Consider the following 10,071-nt stretch of genomic DNA (forward strand, 5'->3'; position numbering starts at 1 on the left):
TATTTAGTGGTGTTTGCTAAGGCACGCATTACTAAAACAGTAGGTTAGTGTAATTGCTCACCAATGTCACAACCATGTCAGTAAAGAGCTTGAGATAAAATATGAGGTGTTTTCCAATCAGTGCTATATGCAATATTTTTATGTTTGTGTGTACAAAATCACCCGTAGGAGGATTGTAACTTTCGTATAAGTATGTGTCGAGGTTTCAGGCATGCGTGGGGTTGTGAACTTGTGCATGCACTGTGCAAAGACCATTTTTGACTGTAATGTTGATCAACTTTGGCAGTATCATGGCTATATGAACTGTAAATGTCAGTGACATAATTTGCATGCTAGGGCTGTGTATTGGCAAGAATCTGGCGATACGATACGTATCACGATACATGGGTCACGATTCAATATATTGCAATATATTTCGATACTGTGCATAAGGCGATATATTGGGATTTTTTTAAAGTAAAATATATTAAAAATATTTAAAAAAAAAGACATGATGTGCATAAAAGTCAAAGAAGTTTACTTTAGGTAAACAATTCAGTACACAGAAAATCAAACTGCCAGTTTGGGATTGTGGTTCACAGGTTCTTAGTGAGCAAATTTTTATATGCTCAAGTAGGCATTAATCAAAGAAAATGGGTACATAGCCCCTGTCACAATACAAAACAACAACGTGAACTGGACGAAAATGAATGAAAGTGGATGAAAGTGAACAAAATGAATGTGTCATATATTGAAATCAAGTTTTATGTGATAAAAGATTTTAAAAGAACTGGACGCGCGAATGAGGCGAACCGCGCCGCGCTAAACGCCTCGTACCGGACCTCCAGACGCGCGTAAACGTGTCTTTGCATTGACTTAACATTGAAATCACTCGCGCCAGATGCTGTATTCGCGCGTTTGGTGTGAACGATGCACGCGATTACATTTAGAAATAGACAAACTTTGTTTCCAAATGCACCAAGCTTTCAATTGTATAAACTTTTATAAAACCAGCCAATATAATCACAATAAACACATCCAAAATGAAATATTCAACATATATATAACAACTGCACAACGTCTAATTTGTAAACAAAATGATTTCCGCACTAAATCCAGCATAAACTCCGGCACAATTTGCATATGTTTAAACTCTCAAGACAGACGTCACATCCCGAACCTCACAGCAATTGGCTGCCGACTGCGTTTTTCGCTTGATATTTGTATAAAGGAACTGCCCAACTTTTTGACGCTCTCGGTCGCTCTCAAAGCTTTCTCCGGTCCGCTGTCAATCCTAAAATGTCCAGTGGACACGCACCGTTATAGGCGAGCCTGGCGAGGACACTAGTGGTGCGTCTCAGCATAGCTATCTAGTGGTAGGGATTTAAACAACATAAACGTGAACCACTGTCTTACGGTCTTACCATGAATATTTTTGGACGTAAAAAAAAAAAAAAAAAAAAAAAAAAAAATCGATATTGCGTTTTTGAAAATCGATACAGTATCGCAAAATAAAATATCGCGATACTCAAGTGTATCGATTTTTTCTTACACCCCTATTGCATGCATGCATGTTCACTTTTGCACATTATTAGTTGACATATTATACTAGAGTGAGTGAGAAAAGTGTGTTTAAGTCCATCAGACCAAAGGTGTCCATAGTTTTAAGAAATGCTCGTATGCAAAAAATGGTGCAATAGGAGAATAGTACCAAACATTGTTTGAAAACACATCCTTGTTTTGCTCAAGGAATAAGTCTTGACTTGTGCATTTGGCAAGTTACAAAAGAGCCTTTTTAAAACCCTCATTTCAAGCTCTATAATCACTTTAGCATCGCACAAAGAGCATGTTAAAAGTACAAGTTCATCTGCACTCTTGAGATGAACACTAATCGAACCTGAACACGATTCTTCATCATCTGTCAGCTTTGGAAAATCTCTCGTTACAGCTGTCAAATTCCTGTAAGTTGTGATCCTGCTTCTCCTTCTCTTCCTCCTCTCCTCCCTCCTCAGGACAGTGTTGTCTTTGTCTTATTGCCACTGTGGTTTAACTCCTTACAGAGGGAGTTTGGCACAATGGAGCGTTCTCACTCGCATCAGACGAACACCTACAACATCTGACTACACTCCTCCGTTTACTCACTAGTTTGAATACGGTTTTCAGAATAAAGCTTCTTCAGTGTTTTTTTGCAGCAACTTCTTAGTTCTTAGCTGATGTGTGTCATTTTCCTCTGTATGCTTTTTTAGAGATTAACAACATGATTTTGGTTTTCTTTTTTGTGAAATTTAATGAGGTTCTGTGGCTAATTTTGTTCTTTTGTTTTGAAGACTGCTGTCAAACTACCACTTTTTATGTAATATATAATTTGTGTATTTGCATGTTTTTGGTCACACTCATTACATTATAATGAATTTCTTTGTGGCCCAGATTAAATTGCCTTTATGCATTTGTTGCATTCTTTGCATCTTTTGCAATCCATGCTTTGCAGACAAACAAAAGTGCTGTTCTGTCTGGTGTTTTGGTGAATCCAAATGGAAAAATGCTTAAAGGAACGCTGTGAAACCAAGTGTTCTCCTCTTGTGTCATTGTCTAACTACAGTAGTGAACAGCTTTCACTAGTAAAAGTACATGAAGGAATGCGTTATCGAAACGAGTTTAGACCACCCTAACACAGTGTCTGGAAGCAAACAATGAGCCTGGAAGCATCAAAACGGCATGAAAAACTTTTTTTTTTTAATGAAATCTGGTTGTTTAAAAATGTTAAATTTACTTTGCATGTGCTGTTTAAGAAAAAAAAATATTCTGGACGTTAGTATTGCTACATCTGTGTATGAATATATCGAGAAACAAAGTATTGAAATGTAAATGAAAAGACCAAATTTAAATACATTTGCATTTATGAATTTGGCCGAATCTTTTATCCAAAGCAACTTACATTGCAATCAAGGTGCGCATTTGATCAGTTCTTGCTTTCCCTGGGAATCCAACCAATGATGTTGGCATTGCTCAAATGCTTTCTTGTTGGCTCATGAATAAATTGCCTTAGTACATTTCTTGCACTGCAGACATGCAGATATTATTAAGTAAAATAATTTAATGGATAAATAAAAATGCATAAAGATGCATTGACTCTTCCAGTGTAGACGGCTCCACTGATTATAATGGGATTTAGTTTTGACATGATGAGACACGCCGCTCGAACACATGTGTAGATGTGTCTTTGCTTCTTTTGTCTTCCCTGTCTTCTCTTTTATACCAGTTTGTTTAAATGAGTCTTTCACAGACACTCTAGCAGCACTTGTGCTTTATTTTCTTAAACGGCCATACTGTAAATCACCTCTGACATTCGCAGGTCTCTTGAACACGTCTGTCTCTGCACGCCGCCAACTTATTTTCACAGCTCGTGCATTTTATTGACTTTCTCCCCAGTATGCCCTGCTGATGAAGCAATGCTCTGTGGTTTCTCGCTGAGATCCAAGACCGCAAAAACTGACTCCAAATGATCCCGGATATCATATTTCATTGGATTTTGATTGAGGGTCCTGGGACTTGTTTCCAAAATAAATATTAGCATCTCGAAGCACACAAAAGACCATGAACACCACGGCTCTAGACATGCTCGGATCACTTATGCTTCCCTGAACTTCAGATTATTGGAGCATTGCGTCAGGTGGAAACGTGAACGGAAGAATTGACAGTTTTGGCAGATGCTCCCTAAAAATCTGGATTTAAAATGACTGGTCTAGGATCAGACAATCCAGCGTAAGTGCTGCTCAGAAAATCCCTTTCGTTCCGATATGTTTTGTAGGACACCATGTGACTGGAACCATCTGGATGATGAACAACATGCTAATAGAAAACAGACGCAAAAACTCAGATTTCTCTTTGTGCGCTCGACGGGAAGTCATCGAGGTCAGACGCTCACAAGCTTTTTTAGGAAAAATTCTAAAAGCATCTCTGTCCAGTTTGTTTTGATTGTAAAAAATAAAAAAAGTCCTTATTTGATATTTTATGACATGTCAGATTCTGGGTGTTACCCTCAGTAAAATACTGTTAACTTTGCTGTGTTTACTACAGGAAAAACCTTTTCCATTTCCTTTTTATTTTAGTTTAAGGCATCACAGTGTTTCAACAGCTGTTACTCACTAACTTCTTAGTATGCCAAAACAAATCTGTGGCTTTGTTCCAAAACTTAGTGAGCGCACTAGTCCCTACATAGGCAGTATTTTAGGATCTCATAAGCCCTATTCGGACGGGACTAGTTTAACATGGAGAGGAGGGGTAAAGTATAATTACCAGAGCTTCTCTGTGATTTTAGTCCCGTCCGAATGTGCATCTCAGTAATCATAACGGACAATGTCAGTAAAGATTATGGCAACTTTTACCTTCAGTAAAAAGGTCCGGAAAAATTCCCTCAGGTAACACTAATCCCGTGCGAATAGACCCGCTGTAAATATGTACGTAAATATTTCGTAATTTCCTGTTTAAAAGTAGTTTTCCATGATTCTTCCAAGTATGGAGACGCTTGAAAAACCATCAGTTGCGTTCTAGACGCTGGGACGAGTCTGTGGCAAAACTCGAGTGTTTTCCACACACCATTCAGATCAGAAAGAAGATCGAAAGCACTTGCTAGAGGCACAAAACATCTTTTAGCTTTAGGTAAGTGCCTATTACCAACATACAGTATACAATCTGAAGTTAATTAATACATCGATCGACAGGACATAACTGTTTTATATATATAAACATAGGTTGTTTGCACACGTGATATCTCGATAACAGGTGGCAACGTAATACACACATGACGACAGGAGTGTGACGGTGATGCGCAAATCGAGTTACCCATCCCACTTCTGCTAGTTTTACTGAGATCTCTCATCCCGTGCGAATTGGCCATTACAATTACAGCCGTCCTGTGGTAAAATTACATTACTCCATATACCCTTGTAAAGTTAATCCCGTCCGAATAGGGCTATAGACGAACTCTTTACACGAAGGCTTTTCCAAAACGTACCTTCTTTTGCCGAATGTCTTAGGCAGCATCACATGTACTGTTTTCTGATCCCAGAATGCATTGCGGTTAGCTCAATGAAAAAAAAAAAATTGTATTAAGTTTTATTTATTTTTTGATTTTGTGTTTTATGATTTAATGTATCATCAAAAATAGTTTCTAATTAGATTAATTCATACAACTTTTAAACATAAAATATAAAAAAAATCAATCATTTAAAATGTAATGAAATTAAAAAATAATAAATGTACAACAAAACATTGCATTTTTTGCATTTACAACAGAACTTGTAAACTCTATAAATTAAATTTTTTTAGCGATGCGTACCTGATCATCTAGATGTTTAGGCTAAATTTATTTAAAAATCTATATTTATTGCCCAGTGGAATAAAAGCCTATTAACGTTTTTTTCTGCCATTTGACACAATGCTTCCCCACCATTGACAAGTTTTTCTGGCAATCCCAGTTTTCTTAACTTAGAAAAATTGCTTAACTTAGTCTTAAAATCTTCCCGGTCTACTGACATTTGTTAAGACATCTGCTTTAAACATTACAATCCTCATGATAACTTTCGGTAACTTTACACTAAGTAAATCCACTTCAAAAGCTAATTACTCCTGGACAGCAATGCCATAGAGATATACAGAGCGACCGCAAAAACAGAAGTTCAAAGACAATATTCTAAAGATGGCGGCGCCCTCGTTTCTCTGGCGCATACAACAGAATATTCTGGGGGCCATGAAAGTTTTGTGAAAAAATGTCAAAAATGCTAGTGCTGTCTGGCAACTTTAAAGGAAAGAGTTAATATCAATTGTTTACAAATACAAGATTCAACTACGTTTTTTTTACTGTAAGGTCAGCTAAGTATAATTTAAGTTGAAATGACTTGTACAACCAAGTTGATTATACTTAAAAATGTAAGGCAGCAGCTGAAGTTAAAGGCACAGTATGTACGTTTCACCGCTTCACTGTAAAAAAGAAGTTGCTGTCTTAAACGTACAGTATGGCATTTTTCGCAACTAGGGGTCGCTAACCTATTTACAATAACAAAGGTGTAGATTGATGACGCAACATTTGCTAAGAATTATGGATCTTGTCGTCAACGTCAAGCCGACCGATCTAATAATGTTTATGGATGACTGAATACATTGATGTTTTTATCATGACTGTGATATGAAGCAGGTCGGGATTGCTAAGAGACAGCTATCAGCTCCACACGCGACGCGAGTCCCGCGGATATAAAAGGAATATGGACATTTCATTCTACCGAGCTACACGCAGAATTACTACTCACAGGTCAGTTTATTAGACAAATTAAACTTGTGAGGTAACGCAGCGCTGTTTCACTTGGTCTAACATTACACCATCACACTAAACTGCATTTGAATGTGTTGAAATGTATGTGTTAGTTTGTCTGTATGAGACTAGCAGTAAGCTAGATCAACATTAGAATAACATACAGATCATATTCTGACATTTTATCATTGTTGAACTATATATCATAGATTAGTTTTATGTAAATGTGCTCACCTGTTTAATAAAGTACATGTAGGAGCGGACGAAGTCTCGGACGTGGAGCTCTCGTTTATATACTGTCTATGGGAGCTCTCGGCATCTCGAAAACACCGCGCTGATATTGATTCTCGTTTTAGTTCTCCTTTTTTATCCAAAGTCTGCTTGCCATGGTCCATAATGTTTGAACGAAACAACAACAGCGTGCAAATAGAATTGCGAACAACAAAGTTGTCTGCGTCAGTCGCTTTCACTATCAGACGGCTCTGGTTCATAGCTCTGGTTGCCATGGCAGCACGAGCTGAAACCAGGGACAACGCGGATATGACGCCATTGGTGGCGACAAAACGGAAATAAAGAAACGGGACATTTCGCGAATTAAATAACAAATTTCTCTTGGTTTGAAAGTTGTTGAAAACAGTCGGGATAATGTAAGTACACAACTAAAAAAAAAATATATAACATAGATATAGTGATTTTTGCCATTTTTAAAGCAAAAAAGTTACATATTGTGCCTTTAAACATCCAAGTTGATTGTACTTAAAAAATGTAAGTAATTTCAACTTAAATTACATTAAACTGACTTAAAGCAGAACTTGGTAACTTTTTTAACTTAAAACTGTCTAGAAATCATTTGGATGGTTAAACAACCTGTTCTGGTGATATTGGTGACTTTCCCCGCTCCCCCCAGCGTTCCCAGGCAGAAAACCAACCTTGCAACTTGGGGACTACCGTCCTGGCAAGATAGAAATTGGAAGTCTCGTTCGAAACGAGAACGAAACACGAATTGCTTTACGGCAATTCGACATAAACACACACGCATGTATGATGTATTACCAGATTACCCACCTCGGTAGACATAGCTCCACACGATACAGATGGCTTGCTCCGACCAAAACAAACGCACATGAGCAGCGGTAGAGAGGGGGAGGAGGCCGCCGCAAGTGAGTTTTTTATGACCGTGTTGTGAAATATACGCCCCCCCCCCCACAGCTGTAGGGGGAGCTCGTGAGGAAAACATGCGACAACAAAAGGGAAAATCAGCAAAGAAGTGACTAGAGTTCGCTAGAGTTGCCGATTTCTGCTTTAAAAACACGAGTTGAATCTTGTATAAATTATAACAAAAGTTGAAAATTGCCTAACTTAGTTTGATGAGTTAAAGTAATGTAAAAACATGTTGTCATAACTTATGGATCATTTAATTATTGGTCGCTTATTGGAAACAGTAACAAAGCTTGATGACGCAGTGGCGGAGCTGTTGTGTTCACCTTGCGTTTACGTTTTATAGGGTTATCTTTGGTGACAGAACACGCAGCAAATGATAATGAATAATTGTGGGCAATGAAGAATGTGCAAAACAAACATCGGTGGCTTGATTTTCAGGAAGCGTACTGGGTTTCAGTGGTTTAGCTGAGGCTAGGTGGGATATGACGCCATTAACAGGAAACACAAAGACACGGGCCGTAAAACGTTGGATTTCACTTGATTTAAACATTGTTGGAAACATTTGGGAAAATGTAAGTACACAAGTACAACAAAATATATAAAATTGTTCTAGTGGTTTTGTGATATTTTAATGCAAAAATCTTACATATTGTACCTTTTACGTTTCTTCTTTTTATTTAAGATATATTTATACATTTTAAGATACATTACATAAAATAAAATAAAACCTTTATGTTTCTGAGTTGAAATCAGTGGAAAGTAGAAGGCAAAGCATTTCACTACGTTTTTAACAGACTTAACAGACACTGTTTAACACTAATCCCATGAAGTGTGTGTGTGTGTGTGTGTGTGTTGTGGAGGTGTCTGAGAGGTGCTAACGGGCCCGAGCACAGCGTGACCGTTGTTTATGTGTGTGAATGAGAGAGTTTGGTCTAATAGTGTTTCACTCCAGTGTCGAACGGCCAGTTTAACCACTGCACAAGAACACAAGTGTGCAGGTGAGCGGCTTCTCAACACTTCTGGACTATATATTGTAACCTGTCAAGTCACATGAACACATCTATGTTTGTATTTATCGTAGTTATTTTAACCCACGTGTTACTGTAATGTTTAAAAAATGCACCGTCGCTGGTGAGGGAATTTTCACTCACCCTTGGCCTTTACTTTACAAAAATTAGGGAGGTATTTACTGGTATTTCTATGAAATAAACAGTTAGTGACTTTATCTATGCTCAATTTTTCACCAGTCTGGGTGAAAAAAGACAAAGGTATACAAGACTGTGTACGTAGTTTTCATTGGCAATTTTTACAATGAAGTTGAACTCACACTTCAGCTAAACTACCGTTCAAAAGTTTTTAAATGTTTTTGAAAGTCTCTTACTTTTGTTAAAAAATACAGTAAAAAAACAGTAATATTGTGAAATATTATTACAATTTCAAATTACTGTTTTCTATGTTGAATATTTGTTCATGTAATTTATTCCTGTGATCAAAGCTGAATTTTCAGCATCATTACTCCAGTCTTCAGAGTCACATGATCCTTCAGAAATCACTCTAATATGATGATTTGCTGCTCAAGAAACATTTATGATTATTATCAATGTTGAAAACAGCTGTGCTGCTTCATATTTATGTGGAAACTCTAATGCATTGATTTAGCATTAATTATTTGAAATCAATCATCAATTTTCAGTTATCAATGATCAATTGAATGCATCCTTGCTGATAAAAACACTTTGAACAGAAGTATATCATCACTTAATCTCAGAGCTCAATGAATGTCAGTCTAGAAACGTTTAATCACTGGAGCTGGCAGCTCTAACAATGGTTGCTTTTGGCAGAGCAACAAACATATCAGCACATGATGGAACACACTGGTGAAATATAACTGATATTATAATCTAAAGGAGTGTTTTATATGCTCAGCAGATTCATATTCCAGTAGGCATCCACAAACTTGCCTTAAAACACACCTCGCTCTGCTCTCCTGTACCTGTCACTGTGTAAATGATGTGAGCATCAGAGATTAAACACACCTGCCTTACTCAAATAAAACACAGCATAAAGCTTGTGGAGCTGTTCGGCTCTCAGCCAAACGCCATCAGTCATTCAGAGAGGCATAACAAACCAAACGCTGAAACTGGGTCATGTACTTGAGGATCTCACACAGTGTAGTGCAAAAAAATCTGCTAACAAATCTGGAAATTACATAATATCATTTACTTACATTCTTCATCTATTAGATATTGTGACACCAATCGATCGAATGCAAAAACGAAAGTCAGTTTTGGACACGACTTTCAGGTCAAGTTCTTTCCAGAATATATTGTTTTTAACTAATTGTTGAAACTTCAACATGTTCATTTTATCATTTATTCATTTTAATTGTTGAAAACTTACAAAAATAAGTAAGAATGTTTTGCTAATGTTCCCACTACGCATTAAAACGTTATTTCTGAATGTTCAAAATGTCCAATTTAATGTTTTAAAGTTTTTTCTTGGTTATACGAACGTGAAGGAATCTTTCATTTAATTGTTACTTGTAACATTCCCTGAACACTCCGAAACAAGTAGTAACATTTAAAAAACATTTCAGGAAAAATTATGAATGTTTTTGTGGTTAC

At 37.0% G+C, this 10,071-nt stretch overlaps 1 protein-coding gene across 3 annotated transcripts in view; it reads right to left on the minus strand.

Moving 5' to 3' along the window:
• The window catches only part of quob (quattro b), a 48,475-nt gene that overhangs the window by 37,618 nt on the left and 786 nt on the right, over nucleotides 1–10,071 (minus strand). The window lies entirely within an intron of this gene.

This window comes from Scardinius erythrophthalmus (genome assembly GCF_964197995.2).
Source record: "Scardinius erythrophthalmus genome assembly, chromosome: 12".
NCBI classification, from domain to species: domain Eukaryota; kingdom Metazoa; phylum Chordata; class Actinopteri; order Cypriniformes; family Leuciscidae; genus Scardinius; species Scardinius erythrophthalmus.